The sequence below is a fragment of the Neoarius graeffei genome, chromosome 10, assembly GCF_027579695.1.
Source record: "Neoarius graeffei isolate fNeoGra1 chromosome 10, fNeoGra1.pri, whole genome shotgun sequence".
NCBI classification, from domain to species: domain Eukaryota; kingdom Metazoa; phylum Chordata; class Actinopteri; order Siluriformes; family Ariidae; genus Neoarius; species Neoarius graeffei.
This window is the reverse complement of record NC_083578.1, coordinates 49671437-49693954: the sequence shown is the minus strand read 5'-3', so window position 1 is coordinate 49693954 and position 22518 is coordinate 49671437. Positions and strand designations below refer to the sequence as shown.

The window sequence follows — 22518 nt, the reverse complement described above, 5'->3', positions numbered from 1 at the left end:
ATCTAAACATGATCCAGAAGCGCAGACGTCTTCTCTGGGCCAAGGCTCATTTAAAATGGACTGTGGCAAAGTGGAAAACTGTTCTGTGGTCAGACGAATCAAAATTTGAAGTTATTTTTGAAAATCAGGGACCCCGTGCCATTCGGACTAAAGAGGAGAAGGACGACCCAAGTTGTTATCAGCGCTCAGTTCAGAAGCCTGCATCTCTGATGGTATGGGGTTGCATTAGTGCGTGTGGCATGGGCAGCTTACACATCTGGAAAGACACCATCAATGCTGAAAGGTATATCCAGGTTCTAGAGCAACATATGCTCCCATCCAGACGACATCTCTTTCAGGGAAGACCTTGCATTTTCCAACATGACAATGCCAAACCACATACTGCATCAATTACAGCATCAAGGCTGCGTAGAAGAAGGGTCCGGGTACTGAACTGGCCAGCCTGCAGTCCAGATCTTTCACCCATAGAAAATATTTGGCGCATCATAAAACGGAAGATACGACAAAAAAGACCTAAGACAGTTGAGCAACTAGAATCCTACATTAGACAAGAATGGGTTAACATTCTTATCCCTAAACTTGAGCAACTTGTTTCCTCAGTCCCCAGATGTTTACAGACTGTTGTAAAGAGAAAAGGGAATGTCTCATAGTGGTAAACATGGCCTTGTCCCAACTTTTTTGAGATGTGGTGTTGTCATGAAATTTAAAATCACCTATTTTTTCTCTTTAAATGATACATTTTCTCAGTTTAAACATTTGATATGTCATTGTAGCGAGTTTCGAGTGTGGGTGGAGCACAGAGGACGGCAGGACAATGCTTGGAGGCAGAGGAATCTATTTATTTTAACAACTTTCCAGTCTAAATATTTCCTTCCATACGCACACACACACACTTGTCTGGTCCCGGGTTGCGCTCCCTCTCCTCTCTCTCTGCCTCCTTAAATAGGGAGCGGTTACTGGGAAAACACACACACAAACACAGGTTAATTATCCTCAGGTGTCGCGATTCTGCCACTCACCTTCCCCGGCTCCACCCTCCTGTCACAGACCGGCGCTTGACCACGCCCCCGCTGCCACATACCCCCACCGCCCAACTCAGGCCGGGCGCTCGTCCGGCCCGCAGCCGACTCCCCCCCCCCCTTGACGGGAGAGGAAGTCCGCCACGACCATCTGCGCCCCCGGCCTGTGGACTACCTTGAAGTTGAAGGGTTGGAGTGCCAGATACCAACGGGTGATCCGCGCGTTGGCATCCTTCATGCGGTGGAGCCACTGGAGGGGCGCGTGGTCCGAACAGAGAGTGAAAGAGCGCCCCAGCAGATAGTAACGGAGGGCGAGGACCGCCCACTTAATCGCCAGGCACTCTTTTTCAATTGTGCTGTAGCGCCCCTCACGCACTGACAGCTTCCGGCTGATGTACAGGACCGGGCGGTCCTCCCCCTCCACCTGCTGGGACAAAACGGCCCCCAGCCCTCTGTCCGACGTATCGGTCTGCAACACAAAAGGGAGAGAGAAGTCAGGGGAGTGTAAAAGTGGCCCCCCACACAGTGCAGCCTTTACCTCAGAGAAAGCCCGCTGGCACTGCTCTGTCCACTGGACCGGATCTGGTGCCCCCTTTTTAGTGAGGTCAGTCAGCGGGCTGGTGACGTCTGAATAATTAGGTATAAACCTACGATAGTAGCCAGCCAGCCCCAGGAACTGCCTCACCCCCTTTTTGGTCTTGGGCCTCGGGCAGGCCGCAATCGCTGCTGTCTTATTAATTTGGGGACGCACCTGCCCGTTGCCCAAGTGGAAGCCCAGATACCGTACTTCCACCCGCCCAATCGCACACTTCTTCGGGTTGGCAGTGAGTCCCGCCTGCCTCAGCGACCTAAGGACGGCCCTCAGGTGTTGTAGGTGCCTCTGCCAATCATTACTATAAATGATGATATCATCTAGGTAAGTGGCCGCATAGGTGGCGTGGGGCCGGAGGACCCGGTCCATCAGCCGCTGAAACGTAGCGGGTGCCCCAAACAGCCCAAAAGGAAGTGTGACGAACTGGTGTAAGCCGAACGGTGTGGAAAAGGCCGTTTTCTCTCGGGATAATGGAGTCAAGGGGATCTGCCAATATCCCTTCGTCAAATCCAGTGTCAAGTAAAAGCGAGCCGTGCCTAGTCGATCGAGCAGCTCATCAATACGAGGCATTGGGTACGCGTCGATTTTAGACACCGCGTTGACTTTTCTATAGTCCACACAGAACCGGACCGAGCCGTCGGCCTTGGGAACCAAGACCACCAGGCTGCTCCAGTCACTGTGGGACTCTTCGACGATGCCCATTTCGAGCATGGCCTGAAGTTCTTCCCGAACCACCTTTTTTTTGTGTTTGGGTAATCTATAAGGACGGCTCCGCACTACCACCCCCGGGGGCGTCTCTATGTGGTGTTCTATGAGGTTAGTGCGACCGGGCAGGGGCGAGAACACATCCGAAAACTCGGTCTGCAACTGGGCGACCTCCGTGAGTTGGGTCAGGGAGAGGTGGTCTCCACAGGGGACCGGAGAGGTACGTGTTGCCAATGACCCTTTTTGGACCTCCGGCCCCAGCTCTGCCTTCTCCGGAACTACCGACACCAACGCCACGGGGACCTCCTCATTCCAGAGTTTCAGCAGATTGAGGTGGTAGATCTGTAGCGCCCCCTCCCTGTCCGTTCGCCTAACCTCATAGTCGACGTCCCCGACTCGCCGTGTGACCTCAAAGGGTCCTTGCCACTTTGCGATTAATTTGGAGCTCGACGTGGGCAACAGGACGAGTACCTTATCTCCCGGAGTGAACTCTCTAAGGCGCGTGCCCTTGTTGTACAGGCGGGCTTGCCGTTCCTGGGCCTGCCGCAAATTCTCCTGAGTTAGGTGGGTGAGCGTGTGGAGTTTTGCGCGCAGATCCATAACGTACTGAATTTCGTTTTTGCTCTGTGTAGGTCCCTCCTCCCAATTTTCCCGCAGGACATCTAAGATGCCGCGCGGCTTACGCCCATATAATAATTCAAACGGGGAGAACCCCATGGAGGCTTGGGGGACCTCTCGCACTGCGAACAACAAGGGTTCGAGCCACTTATCCCAGTTACGTGCATCCTCACTTACGAATTTTTTGATAATGTTCTTGAGGGTGCGATTGAACCGTTCAACTAAACCGTCCGTCTGTGGGTGATACACGCAGGTGCGGATCGGCTTAATACCCAGTAGCCCATACAGTTCGCTCAGTGTCCGTGACATAAATGAGGTGCCTTGGTCAGTCAGAATCTCTTTCGGGATTCCAACCCGGGAGATGATGTGGAAGAGGGCCTCCGCAATACTGCATGCTGAGATATTGCAAAGAGGCACCGCTTCCGGATATCGCGTTGCATAGTCCACCAGAACCAATATAAAGCGGTACCCTCGTGTTGACCGATCTAATGGCCCGACGAGATCCATCCCAATTCTCTCGAACGGGGTCTCGATTAATGGTAGGGGGCGCAAGGGCGCTTTTGGAATGGCCGCTGGATTTACTAACTGGCATTCGCGGCACGCCGTACACCATTTACGGACATCGCCGCGAATCCCCGGCCAATAGAATCAGGCCATTATCCGGGCGAGTGTCTTATCCTGCCCGAGGTGTCCAGCCATGGGATTAAAGTGAGCCGCCTGGAATACCAATTCCCGGCGGCTCTTTGGAATTAACAATTGGGTGACTCGCTCTTTTGTCTGAGTGTCCTGCGTCACTCGGTATAACCTATCCTTCAAAATGGAAAAATAGGGGAAGGACGGGGTGGCGTTCGGCTGGAGCGTCTGACCATCGATTACTCTCACTTGGTCAAACGCGTGTCGCAGAGTCTCGTCTCGCGATTGTTCCAGTGGGAAATCCGCGAGGGATTCCCCAATAGACAGAGGAGGGGCCGGTGGCTCCTCACTCTGTCGCGGAGATGACGTAGACGGCTCTGCGACCGCAGCTCCAGCCAAAGCGACACCGGGACCCTCCCCTGTCAACTGGCAGGACCCACTCTTTACTAGGCGTGCCATTAAACCCCGAAATCCCGGCCAATCAGTCCCCAAAATCAAAGAGTGGGTAAGGCGAGGATTAACCACCGCCTTCACTATCGATTTTTCCCCTCTGAAATGTATGTGGACCGACACCAACGGGTAGCTGTGAATATCCCCGTGCACACACAACACCTTCACCCCTTGTGCTCCCCCCAATGCCTCGTCTTGCACCAGGCTTTGGCGGATTGAGGTCTGATTGCAACCTGAATCCACCAACGCCTGATATGTAGCCCCTTGTACACTTACCGGTATGCGATACGCTCCGGCCCGATCGAGGGCAGCCTCTGGCGCGTCGGGGATCCGCACCACCGCCCCCACTTCCATCGCTGCACACTGTTGCTGCAGGTGGCCCGGTTCCCCGCAGCGCCAGCAGACCGGCCCGGGCCTTCCTTCTGCAGCTGTGTTCTGGGGCTCACTCACCTGAGGGGGGGGAGAGACAGACACAGAAGGGAGAAACGGGAGGGCACCATTTGTGCGGCGGGCCGGCTGGGGTGGAGCTGGCCCCCGCCTCCGCGGTGGGGGAATGGGGAGAGGACGGGACACGGGAGGAGGGGGGAGAGAAAGAGAGAGAGAAGAGGAGAGAGAAGCTGATGACGTCCGCTGTCCTGCCACCGGAACAGCCGCCAGATGATCCTCCGCCAGTCCTACGGCCTGATCCAGCGACGCCGGGCGGTGGCACTGGACCCACTCCGCGGTTCCGGCTGGTAAGCGGGCGATGAACTGTTCCAGCGCCACCTGGTCGATGATTCCCTCGGCGTCGCGATCTTCGGCCCTCAGCCACCGCCAACAGGCGTCCCGGAGCTGCTGGCCGAACGCAAACGGGCTGCCAACTTCCTCCATCCGCAGCGCGCGGAAGCGCTGGCGCTGCTGCTCCGGCGTGCGCCCCACGCGCTGGAGGACAGCCCGACGAAGATCGGCGTACGCCAGCCTGCGGTCGGCGGGGAGCTGTAGTGCGGCCAGCTGCGCCTCTCCCGTCAGGAGGGGGAGGAGGCGCGCCGCGCGCTGCTCCATCGGCCACCCCGAGGCTTCACTGACCTGCTCGAACAATGTGATGAACGCCTTGGGGTCGTCCTGCGGGCCCATCTTGGTCACGGTGAGGGGAGACGGGCCCACGGCCGAGGCGCTGGTGGACCCCGCCGCCGCGAGGAGACGCCGGAACGCCTCTCGATCTTCCTGCTGGGCCAGCACCAGGGCTTCGAAGTGGCGCTCCTGCTCCTTTCGGAGCGTGACAAGTGCCTGGTGCTGGCTCTGCTGAGCCGTGGCGAGGGCGTGGACCAAGTCCGCGAACGGGGAGGATTCCATGGGGCTGCTGTGTTGGTGCTCCACCTTTTCCCGGGTTTCAGCACCACTGTAGCGAGTTTCGAGTGTGGGTGGAGCACAGAGGACGGCAGGACAATGCTTGGAGGCAGAGGAATCTATTTATTTTAACAACTTTTCAGTCTAAATATTTCCTTCCATACACACACACACGCACACTTGTCTGGTCCCGGGTTGCGCTCCCTCTCCTCTCTCTCTGCCTCCTTAAATAGGGAGCGGTTACTGGGAAAACACACACACAAACACAGGTTAATTATCCTCAGGTGTCGCGATTCTGCCACTCACCTTCCCCGGCTCCACCCTCCTGTCACAGACCGGCGCTTGACCACGCCCCCGCTGCCACAGTCATCTATGTTCTATTCTGAATAAAATATGGAATTTTGAAACTTCCACATCATTGCATTCCATTTTTATTTACAATTTGTACTTTGTCCCAACTTTTTTAGAATCGGGGTTGTAAAAGGTAACATCTGTAACCATTTAATTCTTTGTTACTTTATAACCACTGTAATAATCATTTCATTGTTATATTTAAGATAAGGTTGGAGATATTCTCAGACACAACAGTAGCTGAATGGGTTGATGAGGAAAAAACACATTTATAGGGTGTGTTCTGATTATATAGGTGTTGTATTCAAACTATATAATAAGAAATGTGTTACTGAAAGCCACAGACTTTAAGAATGTCTACACACATTACATGTTCTCTGGAAGTTAGTTATTTGCAAATGACCAGAAGCTTGTGAGTTCATGTAATAAATGTAGAACCTTTTATCAACAATATGGTTTAAATGTCTCATCATGAGTGATTTTAAGATGCATGTTTTCCCCCTGGAATTTATTCAAGTGTTAATTCAGAGGCCTGAAAAAGATGTTACAAAGCTACTGTGTATTTTGTGAGAGCAAACAGGGTGCAGCCATGGACCATACAGTAAGCCATGTACTTTTATGGCTGAGGACTACAGTTGACTTGCTAACTTTAGGACTGCAGTTGTCATGAATAGTTTTGCACTCAAGTTTCCATCAATGAAGATTCGTATATAACATCAACGAAACTGACTTCATGTTAAAACTGTTAATGTTATAGTCATGTTGTCTGTTGTTGCCCGAATGAGGATGGGTTCCCTTTTGAGTCTGGTTCCTCTCGTCGTCTGAGGGAATTTTTCCTTGCCACAGTTGTCACAGGCTTGCTCATTGGGAATAGATTAGGGATAAAATTAGCTCATGTTTTCATTCATTCAAATTCTGTAAAGCTGCTTTGCGACAATGTTTATTGTTAAAAGCGCTATACAAATAAACTTGACTTCACTTGACTTGTACCACTGAAGAAAATTACACACATGCACACACACTCATAAAATTATTGAGAAAAGAGAAAGTCAGATCACTGAATGTACAGCTAAAACACTGACACAATTTTATAAACACGTTTTCCTGGATTACACAAGATGCCAGAAACATTCCTTTGAGATTCTAGTCCATATTGTCATAACTGCATCATGCAATTCTTGCAGATTTTTCAGTTGGAGTTTCATTCTGTAAATCTCATGTTCTGCCACATCCTGTAGGTGTTCTATCGGATTCAGATGTGGTAACTGGAAAGGCCCCGAAGAACATTGATCTCATTGTCATGTTCATTTAATTTGTGACATGATGAATATCATGCTGGAAGTAGCCATTTAAAGATGGTACATTGTGACCATAAAGTGATGCACATGATCAGCAACAATATTCAAATAAGCTCTGGCATTCAAGCCATGATTGATTGGTATTAACAGGCCAAAGTGTGTCAAGAAAATACTCCCCACACCATTACATCACCTCCACCAGCTTGGACTGTTGACACAAGCAGGTTGGGCTCATGGATTCATGCTGTTGGTGCATCTGTGTGCCTCAACAATAATCGAGATTAATCAGACTAGGTTATGTTTTTCCAGTATTAATCTGTTCAGTTTTGGTGAGCCTGTGCCCACTGTAGCTTCAGCTTTCTGTTCTGGCTGACAGAAGTGGAACCTGATGTGGTCTTCCACTGTTGTAGCTCATCTGCTTCAAAGTTTGACATGTTGTGCGTTATGAGATGTTTTTCTGCTCACCACAATTGTACAGAGTGGTTATCTGAGTGACTGTAACTTTTCTGTCAGCTTGAACCAGTCTGGCCATTCTCTGTTGACCTTTCTCATCGACATGGTGTTTCCATCCACAAAACTGCTGCTTGCTGGATGTTTTTTCTGTATTGTACCATTCTGTGGAAATGTTGGAGACTGTTGTGCGTGAAAATCCCAGGAGATTAGCAGTTATAGAAATACTCAAACTAACCCATCTGGCACCAACAATCATGCCACGGTCAAAATTATGGAGATCACATCCCCCAAATTCTGATGGTTGATGTGAACATTGCCTGAAGCTGCATGCTTTTATGCATTACGCTGCTGCCACATGATTGGCTGATTAGATAATTGCATGAATGAATAGGTCTACAGGGATTCTTAATAAAGTGCTCCATGAGTGTAAGAACAACCACTTTTGTCACTTGGTACCCATTTTCTTTTTATTTGACCACAAAAAGTCTGAAACCTCATTATAAACTCAAGCTATAGCTGACAAAGTTCTGTTCTGAAGCAGTGGGGCATCAAAAGAAATGGCAAATCAGAAGCAATCGAGCACAGGTTTATAATTTGCAAGTGAATTCTGCTGTAGCATTTCCATTTCAAGCTGATGACATTTTTTTTTACTTATTACTTCATCATGTCCTACTCTACACCAATATTCATGAGTACACCACTGCATGAAAAAAAGAATAATTTTCCTTTTAGCTGTGATTACGTTGTGCTCTAAAATACAGGTGACTTTGCTTATAATAGCTAAAGGCAGGCCGTAAAGGTAAACTTGTAAAGGCAAAGATTCATATTGAGTACATCTATGTGGGCTGCATTGTGGATTAAACATTTAAAAAAAAAAATCACAGAAAGCCTTCATGAGTCAGTCATGTTTGACAAGAACATCATGTATGTCACTCAATTATTGTCTGTTATCATCTCACACATGGGATTAGTCTCAATTTGAAACAATTACTTTTGCACATCTTTTTTTCCCTCCAGGTGGTAACACGCTCCTCAGGGCCAGCTCCAGCAATTTGGCCTCTGGGAAGTCTTTTCTGGCCACTAATTTCGTTGACTACTCTCCAGGCCTCACTGTACTGTCTGCTTAAGTGGGCCCGCTCAATTCTCTCAGTTTTCTCCTGTAGATCGTCTGCTAGAATTTGGTCGTACACTCCATAGAGGGATTTTCTGGCCTCCTCCACAACCTGGGTGTCAAATTGTTGTTCTATAGATGCTGTTACAGCTAGAGCTTCGGCCTTTCCCTAAGCTTCTCTCTAGCTCTCACAACTGGACAGTTGTAAGAGCTAGATGTAAGAGCAACACTTTTGGTTGTAAGAACCAAACAACCAAAAGTGGTTGTTCTTACACTCAGAGCACTTTATTCAGAATTCCTGTAGACCTATTCATCCATGCAATTATCTAATCAGTGTGTTACCAACTGGCTCAATCACTTCATCAAACTCCTGGGAGGTTCCCAAGACACAGCAGACATCACCTACGACATCCCTGACGTCTTATGCGATCTGGACATTGACGATGATCCTTTCTCTATGGAACAGTACATTGAGGTTAAGGGAGATCTGAAACTGGGCAAAAGTGCTGGCCCTGATGGCATTCCACCAGAGATCTACAAAACCTGTGACCTGGATGACAATCTTGTTGTTCTGTAGCCAGGTGCTGATGTATAGTGAAAAGCCAAATCAGTGGTCACTCTCCAATGTCATCTCACTTCCCAAATCAGGCAACCTCTCTAACACCAACAATTACAGAGGAATAAGCTTCACTTGTGTCATTGCCAAGATCTTTAACCGAATGATACTCAATCACATCCATGGTCCCATTGAACCTCACCTTAGATTCAATCAGAATGGATTTCAGGAAGGCAGATCTACAGTGAGCCACATCCTGGCACTACGCCACATCCTTGAAGAAGTATGGAAGAACAATCTCTCAGCAGTCATCACATTCTTAGACTGCAAGAAGGCTTTTGATTCCATCCGGCATGACAACATGTTCAAGATCCTAAAAGTGTATGGTATCCCACCAAGGTTGCTTAGTGCCATCAGAGCAATATACACCAACACTAGAGCCACAGTTGTCACTGCTGATGGTATTTCTGATGAGTTCAAGATCATCGCAGGCGTGCTCCAAGGGGACACACTCGCTCCATTCTTGTTTGTGATGGTTCTTGACTACGCTCTCAGGAACGCCATTGATGGGAAAGAAACTGAGCTTGGTCTTATGCTCACTCCCCGAAGATCATGAACCTTCATGATCCCTCCGAAGGCACTTGCAGATCTGGACTTCGCTGATGACACTGCCTTGCTCTCTGATGACATCCTGCAGGCCCAGGAACTGCTGCTACATGTAGAAGAGGAGTGTACTGAAGTCCTTTGTCAATGACTAGAAAACCAAAGTTATGACCTGCAATGTTCCCCTCACAGCTTCACCTAGGACAAAAACTGGAAAGCTCCTTGAGGTCATGAGCAATTTTAAATATCTTAGCTCATGGATTGGCTCCACCGAACATGACATGAAGATCCGAAAGGCTCTTGCATGGAAGGCTCTTAACAACATGAGAGCTGTCTGGAAATCCACCATATCACGAGAACTCAAGATCAAGCTGTTCTGTGTAATGGCGGAATCCATACTCCTGTATGGTAGCGAGTGCTGGGCCCTGAACATCTCCCTCCAGAAGTCGCTGGATGGCTCATACCACCCGCATGCTGCATGTTGCCTTAAACATCAGTTGGCAGGACCACATTCCCAACAAAGAGCTCTCCGGTGACCTCCCAAGGATCTCCAACAAGGTGGCCTGGAAGAGGCTTGGCCTGGCAGGTCACTGCTTTAGGAACAATGAGCTCCCTGCTAGTCAACTCATTCTGTGGGAGCCCACGCATGGATTGCAGTGTCCTGGTCATCCAGTGACTACACTCATCGATACACTCATGAGAGATGTTGGGGTAGCCAACAATGCCGAGCTTGCCGCCTACATGTCCAACCGCAGAGACTGGTCTTCGAGGTGTGCAGTTCGGCTGAGGCCACCTTAAGTAAGTAAGTTTTTTTCCCTCCAATTTTCTCCCTAATTTATTCATGGCCAATTCCCACCCACCAGACAGCTCTCCCCTATCACACAAGAACTACAAAGGCTATCACATCCTTCCCCATCAGCCAACTGCATTATTTCAAACTACTGCTCATGAAGCATCAAGGGTGGCATAACACACTTGGCAGAATGAGCTATCTACCCACCTCCACACGCATGAGCTCAAAGATGCCCATGATTGGCTACTGTTGCTGTAATTACAGGGGATGGAGAGTATAGCCCAATTCTGCTCTCTTGAGAACTCGTGATCTCCAAATGATTGGGTGAATGCCCTGAAATTGGGAACCCCACTTTTACACAGATCTAATGCATCCTTAAAGGGTGCTAGGATAGTATAGCTTAAGGCCCTGTCCACACGGCAACGGATTCAGGTGAATCCGATACAATCGTTTATTGTTTCGGCCTGGCGTCCACACGGCACCGGCGTTTTGGGTGCCCCAAAATGCAATCTTTTGAGAACGAGTTCCAGAGTGGAAAGATCTGGCAACGTTGCCGTTGCGAAGTCATCTGGATGAGTAGAACGGATTTGTTTACGATGACATCACAACCACATGACTGTCAGTGCTTCACGCTGGGTAGAAGTGTAACGAACTCAATGCGAGTTGTCAACAAATCCTATAACTTGGTTCATGAAACGCGCTTACAAAATATTTTCACTCTGAATATTTATTGTGTAATGGTGCAAAGTGAGAGAGAGAGAGAGAGAGAGAGAGAGAGAGAGAGAGAGAGAATAGCCCTTAGGGCAGAGTCAATCCCGCCAGCAAAAATAGGGAAAAAAAAGGAGCGATCTCACCTCTTCAGATGTTGGTTTAAGTCCTACAATACATTCCTCAAAAAGGGCATAGAAGAACAAATTAATCCATCAACGTGTAGCATTCAATTTATTCCGGACCATTAAAGACGCCGCCTTCCACATAGAATCATACGTCATCCTCGCCACCACATTGGATGGGTCAAAGCGGAGAATAAAGATGCCTCATTCATGTGCTGCGTTTAACTGTACCAACAGGTTTACCGTCCAAACGAGATCACATGGGATTACCTTTCACAGGTGAGACTGGAAAAATACTTTTCATTGTATTTGGTCATTATAATGTAATTTTACGAACAGATTTTTCTGACTTTGTGGCTAATATGAAGTCTCATGCATAATAGTTTATGCGCATGCGTCCTTACTTCTTCTATTGTTCTGGTGTCTCCGAAGGGACTGTCTTACAGTGCCCCTAGAGGTGTGGCATGTGTATTGCATCGTTTTCAGCAAGCGTTGCGTTGCCATATAGAGATCTTGCAGTCACGTGACCGGAAAGTACACAGCCGCCATCTTGTCGGTAAAAAACATAGCTGAATACTGCTGCACTCGTGTACAGAATGGATCAATTTCAACCGACGGACTACACAGCTCATTTTTCTAATGAACAGATAACTAGATATGTCTAAAATAAACGATCTACAGATTAGTGACCCTTATGGCTTACCGGACGTGGGTTTTCATGACCATGTCAGTGGATATGGAACTGCCAGCGGAATACCCGGATGTGTATAATTACCTCATTAACTTTCCCTCGCTGTTCAGTGGTGAAGCACTGCGTGCTTATAAATCTCTGGACAGTTATCTTTACAGAAATTCAGGATTTGTCAGCGACTCAGATGTGGCATCTTGTAAACAAGAAAATAACTATCCTCATTGGACGGGTAAGTCACTTAAGTATTGAGTACTAACACTATATCAGTATCTAGTATAGCACTGACCAGCCGATTATAGAATAAGGTAATTCCAGCTGTAATTCCAAATCGTCCGTCTTGTTTACCATAGATCTGGCGTTGGAGAGGTAGAGGCTTAGCAGTGGAGATTTGAGTGGCTGTTTTCTGAGCTTAGTCAACAGGCCGGCTCTGCAGCCTCGCTTTTGCTTCCGCTCCCGGCACCGCCTCCTTCGCTTTGCTTCCGATAACAATCCACGGAGACCCCGCTGGTCTCGCGATCTCGTCCGGAATGTTGTGCATGCGATGGAAATCGCTACAAACCGTCATTTTCTGCTGGAAACCAATGTCCAGTAAGTCCATACGGTTGTAGTGGATATTGAAGTCCAGTACAGACGAACAACACGCAAAAATACACACAAAAAACATAAAAAACGTGCACAGGTAGGGAGAGCTTGTAGCCGCAGCCGTTGAATTGTAGAATTGTATATAGTAGGGTTTTCCAGAAGAAAAGGTAGAAGTAGAAGCAGAAGTAGAACCAGAAGGCGGAAATATGGCGTTTGACCGACAAGATGGCGTCTGTCACAATCTTGATCGGCTGTGACGTCACATGCAAGTGCTCCATGGACCTAATATTTTACTGATCGTTGCTCATGTGGATGCAATATTTTTTTAAATAACATCTCGTTGCCGTTGTCGTGTGGATTGTAGCCTAAGACTGTTTAACTCAAATGATAAACCTGGTTTCCATCCCTAGACAGTTTTAAATGTTAGCTAGCCTCAAACGACTGCAGTTGGTGTAAAAATCACATATTTAAATGAATGACACATAAACTAGAAACAACTAGAAAGCCCACTAGATACAGACAGATGCACTAAATGATACAATTATGCAATTAAAAAAAATAAGAAATGACATGCTATGCCCTCCATAGTCATCAGATTGTAACCCATTTGAACACTGATGGGAGATTTGGGACTGGTGTGTTAGACAGCACTTTCCATCACTATCACCTGAGAGAATATCTTTTGGGAGAATGGTGTTTATTCCTCCAGTACAGTTCCAGAGATGTGCAGTGTCTGTGCCAAGAGGTATTAAAGCTGGTCTGACAGCTTGTGGTGGCCCAACACCTTACTAAGACACTTTATGGTTTGTTTTTCCTGTAACTTGTCAGCCGTCTATACTCCCCCCCCCCCCCCCCACCAATCATTTATGTAAAAGCAACAAATGTTGTAAAAGAGTTACAATTTCCAGACATTATTGACATCAATTTCAGACTGAATTTCCCTGAGTTGTGTTAAACTTTGGGGAAAAAGACAAATTCAATATTCAATTATAAAATTGCATTTCTGTCCAAAGAAAGCAAATGCCAGTTTAGCTAAAGCTTACATTTTTTGCCATATTAAAAAGTTAATACAAAGCTAGTTAGTGAACTGTAAGGGCTCATTTCTTCATTTTCTAAATCAAGCATGACAAATAGTCTGAAATTTATATTGACTGAGTCTACACAATGTATCAACTGTATTGATATGTGATGTGAAATGTGTTTCACCACTAGTTGGCAGTGTGACGTTTAGGCCATAAACTGGTAAAGGGACGTTATGTACTATGAAGCAGTCTTCAAGTAAGTGTTCTGACTGAGCGGTACTTGGGGTGTGTGTGTGTGTCGTCAATACATGGTACCAGGATAAAATATCTCAAACCGACTATAAAGATGGATTTCGTCCGTCAACCTGACGAGTTAAAGTTGACCGGTAATGTCAACAAGAACTGGAAAGTGTTTAAACAAAGTTTTGAACTTTATATGCTTGCTATTGGTCTTCAAGGGAATGACAAGAGGAAGATAGCACTACTGTTAACAGTGGCAGGGCACGGTGCACTGGATGTGTACAATACATTTGTCTTCACAGAAGAACAGAAAGATAAGTTCGACGTAGTTATGGAGAAATTTGAACAGTATTGCACACCGAGAAAGAATGAAACGTACGAGAGGCATGTGTTCAGGAACCGGCTTCAGAAAGAGTCAGAATCGATAGAATAGTATGTCACAGACCTACGACTGAAAAGTCAGTCATGCAACTTCGGACCACTGTGTGACTCGTTGATAAGGGACCAAATTGTAATTGGAGTCCAAGACAATAAAGTGAGGATGCATTTCTTGAAAGAGACAGACTTAATGCTAGAAAAGGCAATTAAAATATGCCAAGCATCAGAGAGTGCAAAGGCGCAAATAAAGACTTTCAGCAAGGAAAATGAGACCGTCGAGGTCCACGCAGTGCAGCGAACGAAACTGAAAGTAACAACAAACGCAAAGAAAAAAGATGCAAGGCCCAAGCAAGAGAGCGGGAACTGCGAAAGATGCAGAATGAAGTATGCACTGAGACAGTGCCCAGCCTTTGGGAAGGAATGCTGAAAATGTGGCAGAAAGAACCACTTCGCTAAGTGCTGTTTCTCAAAGAAAAGGGTGCAGCTTGTGGAAAAGGAGAGCGACAGCGAGGAGGACGACAAGACACCGTTCTTCGTGGACGCAATTGAGGGAGAGCAGTGTTTCAAGCGATGAATGGATTGCATGCTTGAACGTGAATGGCACGGACATTTCACTGAAGCTGGACACAGGGGCACAGGTAAACATCCTGCCAATGAAAGACTATAATAGACTGATAAACAAACCTAAAGTAAGAGACAAAAAGATAAATCTCAGAACATATGATGATAAGCCAATACCTACAAAGGGAATGTGTAGAGTTACACTATCTAGCAAAGGTCAGAAAGTGAATGCATTGTTTGTGCTTGTTGAGGAAAATAGACAAGCAATTTTGGGGTTGAAAACCTGTGATCAGCTAGGTCTGATAAAGAGGATCCATGTCATAGACACAGATAAAGTGACAGCCTGTGGGCAAAGTGAAAACACAGATGCTACTACAAGTAGGACTAAACACACTGACTGGGTGAAAGAGTACAAAGAGGTGTTCAAAGGCATAGGCCGCCTACCAGGCAAACATAAAATAAGGCTTAAGGATAATACAGAGCCAGTTATACATCCAGCACGAACAGTTATACATCCAACACGAACAGTGCCAGTTGCGCTTAAAAAGACACTGAGGGAAAATTAGACTCACTGATAGCAGAAGGAGTCGTCAGGAAAATTGAGGAACCCACTGGATGGGTGAACTCCTTGGTTATCATAGAGAAACCCAATGGAGATCTGAGACTGTGCATAGATCCTAAAGATCTAAATAAAGTGATTCAGCGAGAGCACTACAGGCTACCGACAAAATCAGACATAACCAGTAACCAGCACAATGAGTGAAGCATGCTATTTTACTAAATTAGATGCTTCATCTGGGTTCTACCAAATTGTGCTTGATGAGGAAAGCTCTAAACTGTGCACATTTAATACACCATTTGGAAGGCATTGCTTTTTACGATTACCATTTGGGATTAGCTCAGCCCCTGAAGTTTTTCATAGAACTGTGCAGCAACTCCGATGGAATAGAAGGAGTAGGAGTCTTAATCGATGATGTGGTAGTCTGGGGAAAAACAAAAGCTGAGCATGATGAAAGATTGGACAGGGTTCTTAGTCAGGTGCAAAGATCAGGTCTGAAACTAAATAAAAGTAAATGCCAATTTGGGGTGCAAGAGATTACTTACCTGGGCGAGAAATTGTCTGGGGCAGGAGTTCAACCGGATCTGGAGAAGGTTCGGGCTATAGCAGGAGAAAAATGACTTACAGAGAGCCTTAGGGCTAGTTAACTACTTAGGGAAATTTATTCCAAATTTATCAGCAAACACAAGAGCTCTGAGAAGCTTGTTGGAGACTAACACAATGTGGCAGTGGATGGCAGAACATGCTAGAGAATGGGAGTGGCTGAAAAACAGTTTAACTCAAGAGCCAGTTTTAGGGTGTTTTCACACTTGGTCCCTTTCAGCCATCTAACCAAACTCAGATCGATGACTCAGCATTTTTTGCACATATGTGAACACTCCAACCGTACCCAGACCCCTTTAAAGCGAACCGAACTGAGACCACCTCAGGAGGTCGCTAAAAATCAATGGTACGGTTCGCCTAATCTGCGCATTGTGAACAAAAAGCGCACCGGGTTCATTTCGCCTTTTTCACTGTAGTTTAACCTTCTTCGTTTGCTGTAGTTGGTCACGTGACTGTAGCAGGGAAACTCAACTTCCTTTTGGAACTTACCACAGCCGCTTTACAGTTCTCTGAACTTACTGACTGATGAGTCGTCCACAATAATATAACTATATTATATATATATATATATATATATATATATATATATATATATATATTCCGACCCGAGGTAATTTCCCGATCCCTCCCCATCTCTCTCCTGCTCATTTCCTGTCTCTACACTGTCCTATCCAATAAAGGTGAAAAAAGCCCCCAAAAAATCTTAAAAAAAAAAAAAAAAATATATATATATATATATATATATATATATATATATATATATATATATATATATATAAAATACATTTATTTTCCTTAATCCGCACTATTTTGATCAAAGAATACAACAGGGCAAGCATGGCAGCAGACATTTTGATTCAAGAGAATATTACCCAGAATTCCATGCACTGGGGGTCTGAGGGCTCTAGAGGACCTGGTGTGAACAGAAAGAGGACTGAGGCCCCATCAAAGCTTAACTGGACCAGAAAGAGAACCCAGTCCTCTTTGTAATAAATTCACAGTGTGAACACAAAAAGAACTGAGTTATTTTTCTGTTGGTCCACTTTTTGGTCCACTTAAAGAGGACTGAGTCTGGTTCCTTTAAAGGGGACCAGGTGTGAAAACACCCTTAAAATTCTATGATCAGGACAAGCTGTTAAAGGTGTCCACTGATGCGTCCAAAGCAGGCCTAGGAGCTGTGCTGCTTCAGAAGCACGACACAGAGTGGTATCCAGTTGCGTACGCATCACGCACTATGACAAGTGCAGAAAGAAATTACGCACAGATTGAGAAGGAAACACTAGGGGCAGTCTTTGGCTGTGAAAAGTTTCATGAATATGTCTATGGATGATCAGTGATATTAGAAACTGATTACAAGCCACTGATAGCGATCTCACAGAAACCACTGGGTGATGCACCACCATGCATCCAGCGCCTAATGTTAAGACTCCAGAAATATGACTTGACATTTGAGTTTAAGCCTGGCAAACACCTAGTGGTAGCCGATGCACTGAGTAGGGCTAGCTTAAGCAACACCAAAAGCATGACAGAAGAGGCTGTGCAGATCCATGTAGACTCTATTAGAGTTCAAATGCCAGTGTCAGACGCAAAATGGGCAGAGATAGTGAAAGAAACACAGAAGGGTGAAAAGCTGAGGAGAGTAATGGAACAGATACTGTACACTTACCAGGTCAGGTAAAGCTGGATAAGCCATAACAACACTTTAAAGGGGAGCTGTCAGTGTTAGATGAAGTTCTGTTAAAGGGCACAAAAATAGTCATACCTACCTCCATGAGATCACAAATGGTCAAATTAGTTCATGAAGGACATTTAGGAATTGAAAAGTGCAAAAGATGTGCACGTGATGTTTTATATTGGCCAAGCATGCACAAGGACATTGAGTCATATGTGCAGCGCTGTGAGACCTGTCAGCGCCACAGATACCAACAGCCAAAGGAGCCAATGAGGCTACACGAAAAGCCTCAAGAACCTTGGAGAAAAGTTGGAATGGATCTATTTCAGCTAAAAGGCAAGGACTACCTGTTAGCCATGGACTATCATTCCAACTACCCTGAATTTGCAGGGCTGAGTGACACAACAGCAGAAAGGGTTGTCACACATACAAAAGCCATGTTTGCACTCCATGGAATTCCAATGACTGTTATAAGCAATAACGGACCGCAATTCACGAGCCAATGCTTTAAAGACTTTGCAGAAGCATATGGTTTCAAACATATAACCTCAAGCCCTCTGTACCCACAGTCAAATGGGTTGGCAGAGAAAGGAGTGCAAATTGTGAAGCGAATTTTGAAAAAGGCTGCAGACAATGCAGAAGACCCTCATCTGGCTATTCTGAACTACCAAGCATCACCACTGGAGAACGGTCTTTCGCTAGCAGAAGTGCTCATGAACCGGAAGCTCAGAACGAGACTTCCATCTGCAATGCATCAGATGGAAAGGAATGATGTGAGGCAAGACGAGAGGCAAACTGAACTGTACAACAGAACAGCCAAGCCTCTGAGACCACTTGCACAGGAGGATATAGTGCAGGTAAGATGTGATGGGCAGTGGGGACCACTGGCTAAAGTGGTCCAAGAGACAACACCCAGATCATATGAAGTCCTCACAGAGCATGGGAAAACAATGAGGCGAAATAGACGTCATCTACTGAAAGTGCCTCAGAAAGAAATCAGGGTCATGGACAGTAACACAAATAACATGACAATTCCAAGCCAGACAGAGCAACCAAAAATGGTAGACAATCAGAACAATCTAGAGACAGACGAAGACGAACAAACTGATGTAACACAGGGTCAAGGTTCAAAAAGACTAATTGTGAGACCAAAGAGATTGATTGAGGAAATGTGAGAAAGTGGAAAAAAAAGTTCAAAACTGTTAAGGAAAAAGTGTTTTGTTGAATCGTGACCAGTCAAACTGTTGAATGGAATTTATGATGCAATGTATTAGGTTGACACAAGGATGTATGATGTTAACAGAAGAAATGGATTTTATTTTGTAAGGATATCAACAGTCTTAAGTTTATGGTTTGGACAAGATTACCTTATTTGAAAAAAGGGAGATGTATTGATATGTGATGTGAAATGTGTTTCACCACTAGTTGGCAGTGTGACGTTTAGGCCATAACCTGGTAAAGGGAAGTTATATACTACGAAGCAGTCTTCAAGTAAATGTTCTGACTGAGCTGTACTCGGTGTGTGTGTCTTGTCAATACATCAACCATGCACTGTAATAAAGAATATTACCATTTGTAATGCACAGATGAGACAGATTCACACAAATTTACTCCCAACAAATCAAACACGGTTTCTGTCAGAAACTTGGTCAGAAATGGCTTAAGACTTAAAAAAAAAAAAAAAAAATTGAAGAAAGATACTAATCAGGTGGACTGGGTTGGCAAATTGGACCTTCAATAATATCTTAATATCACAAATGCAATATTTGTTACCAGTATGGAGTTGCCTTGATGAATTCATTGATTGTGCTTCACATTTATGCTGCCAGAAATGATTTTGGTGGCATGGCTTCCACTTCACCACAGTCATTACAAGTTAAAAACAGCTCTGACGAGGGTAGAGAGCCTTTTTAAATACCTCCTCATCTGACATTCAAAGGGAAGAGGCGGAGTGCCTCACACTCTTCAGTTAATGAGCGTAGGTGAGCAGAATTTGCAAGTCAAGACTCAGAGCACAAACAGAAAATGAATTGTGGCTAATGAGCACAGAAGAGCATCACCTTTAAATTCAGATTCCAAGTCAAGTCCAAGTACATATACTATACTTTTGCTGTGCAGAGATATTATGTCAGTGTCCCTGGTACTGGAACAGGCAGAAGAGGAAGTGAATAACAGCACCAGGAATCTGTCTTTGAGGATCATTTTGATTATCCTTGCAAATAAGACACATTTCCATCATGGTCAGTGACTCTGAAAATGTCTATCAATATAAAATACATTATTTGGAAATTATTCACTTCATTTTTGTTAAGGTGCAAAATTTTCATTTATGTTTCTGGCCACAATAAAGATTATGGTTTTCAATCAGTCCAAACAGGAATATTGTTCACCCAGAGACAATGCAACACCATGAAGTGACATGATTTTCAAAGAACCACAGATTTTACAAACAATTCCCTGGTTAACTGAGCAAACCTATCCACCCAATATTCACCCCTCATATAATTGCTAACATTTGAAAAAGTGCTGGTCAGAGAGTAACCAGAGTTCACAGAAGAACAGGACTGAATGACTGACTAACTGACTATCTATCTATCGTTCCCTCCATGATTATTGCCCCTCCCCTCGTAAACATTAGTCAAAAAAGTTAGGAAAAAAAAATCCAAATTTTGGTGAAGTTGCTTTATCTCACACTAAAAAATGAGAAAAAATATCAAACCTTAAATTGAAATAATTTATTTCAGAGAAAAACAAATCCCTCATGAAGAAATAATTATTTTCAACAAAAACATGTGCCGCTATTATTTGCATCCTGCCATTTAATACTTTGTACACCCTCCCTTTGCCAGTACAACAGCACTGAGTCTCCTATAACATTTTATAAGGTTGGAGATACAGAGCAGGGAATCTGAGAAAATTCCTTTTTACACAATCTCTCCAGATCATCCAGGGTCCTTGGCCCTCTTTTGTGCACTCTCCTCTTCAGCTCACCCCACAGGGTTTCAATGGGGTTCAGGTCAGGGGACTGAGATGGCCATGGCAGAGGCTTCATTCTGTGGTCAGCTAATCATTTTTGTGTTGATTTGGACATATGCTTCAGATCACTGTCTTGCTGGAAGAGCCAGTGATGATAGCTTTAGTTTCCTGGCAGAGGCAGACAGATTTTGATTTAAAACGTCCTGGTATTTCATGGAGTCCATGATGCCATGCACACTAGCAAGGTTTCCAGGGCCTCTGGAGGAAAAACAGCCTCAAAACATCACAGAACTTCCACCATATTTTACAGTTGGTATTGGGTTCTTTTCATTATAGCCATCCTTCTTTTTACACCAAATCTACCTTAAGTGTTTACTGACAAAAAGCTCCATTTTTTTTTGTTCAATCAGACCATAGAACACAGTTCTAGTTAAAGCTGTAGGAACATTTCACAGACTTCAGGTGCTTATGTTTGTAGTTAACTGAAAGAAAAGGCTTTTTTTCTGGCATACCTTCCAAATAATCTGTTGGCATGGAGGTGGAATCCGATGGTGGTTTTGGAGACTTGAAAACCCCAAGAGTTTACTTTTTCTTGTGGTTCACCACCAGTGATCCTTGAGGATATATATATATATATATATATATATATATATATATATATATATATATATATATATATATATATATATATATAAAACCCCGATTCCAAAAAAGTTGGGACAAAGTACAAATTGTAAATAAAAACGGAATGCAATGATGTGGAAGTTTCAAAATTCCATATTTTATTCAGAATAGAACATAGATGACATATCAAATGTTTAAACTGAGAAAATGTATAATTTAAAGAGAAAAATTAGGTGATTTTAAATTTCATGACAACAACACATCTCAAAAAAGTTGGGACAAGGCCATGTTTACCACTGTGAGACATCCCCTTTTCTCTTTACAACAGTCTGTAAACGTCTGGGGACTGAGGAGACAAGTTGCTCAAGTTTAGGGATAGCAATGTTAATCCATTCTTGTCTAATGTAGGATTCTAGTTGCTCAACTGTCTTAGGTCTTTTTTGTCGTATCTTCCATTTTATGATGCGCCAAATGTTTTCTATGGGTGAAAGATCTGGACTGCAGGCTGGCCAGTTCAGTTCAGTTCAGTACCTTCTTCTACGCAGCTATGATGCTGTAATTGATGCAGTATGTGGTTTGGCATTGTCATGTTGGAAAATGCAAGGTCTTTCCTGAAAGAGACGTTGTCTGGATGGGAGCATATGTTGCTCTAGAACAGGGGTGGGCAATTATTTTTTCCATGGGGCCACATGAGAAACAGAAAATTTTGTGGAGGGCCGGACCAAAAGGCTGAACTAAATTCTGCATAATATTAATTGTATTTCTTTGTATAAAGCAGTAAATAACATTGTTTTTACAAGCTGCTAAGACTGGTAAGAGTATGGAAAAAAAACGAGGTTACCTTACAAAAAATGTCATTTATTCAATCAAATTTCCCAAAACAATGGTTAACAAAATGTGAACGTTTGTACCATTTTTTTTTCAGTCACATTCACCCCAAAACACAATAAAGACATCACAATATTGTCTTTCTACTCCAAATATCAAGCAAGATACATCATATTATAATAATGATGCCCACATTTGTAGTCTAATCACCTCATTTGGTGTTTTTCAGTTTTTTATTTGTTCAGTGAGAGAAATCTAGTCTCTGTTGGTCTTTAACGAGTGCATCAGAGTCAGGTTGAATGTCTGAGGTGGAGATGCGAAGCACAGCTGACAGATGATCATCAGTCGATTCGGTGTAGGAATCAGATCTACAGATTGGCTCGGGCTCCGGCGCCTGCTGGTGACGTCACACTATGTGATTGGCTGGACCGTTTGAAGGAT

The 22518-nt window shown here is 44.9% G+C and overlaps 1 long non-coding RNA gene across 1 annotated transcript in view; it reads right to left on the bottom strand.

Annotated features, from left to right (window-relative positions):
• Positions 1-16071, bottom strand: part of LOC132892518 (uncharacterized) — a 46106-nt gene extending 30035 nt beyond the window's left edge. Inside the window, exons 1-2 of the long non-coding RNA XR_009655451.1 lie at positions 15920-16071; positions 15701-15798 (exon numbers count right to left, since the gene is read on the bottom strand). This is a non-coding gene — a long non-coding RNA (uncharacterized LOC132892518). The remainder of the gene's footprint in view (positions 1-15700; positions 15799-15919) is intronic.
• Between the last annotated feature and the right edge of the window lie 6447 nt (positions 16072-22518).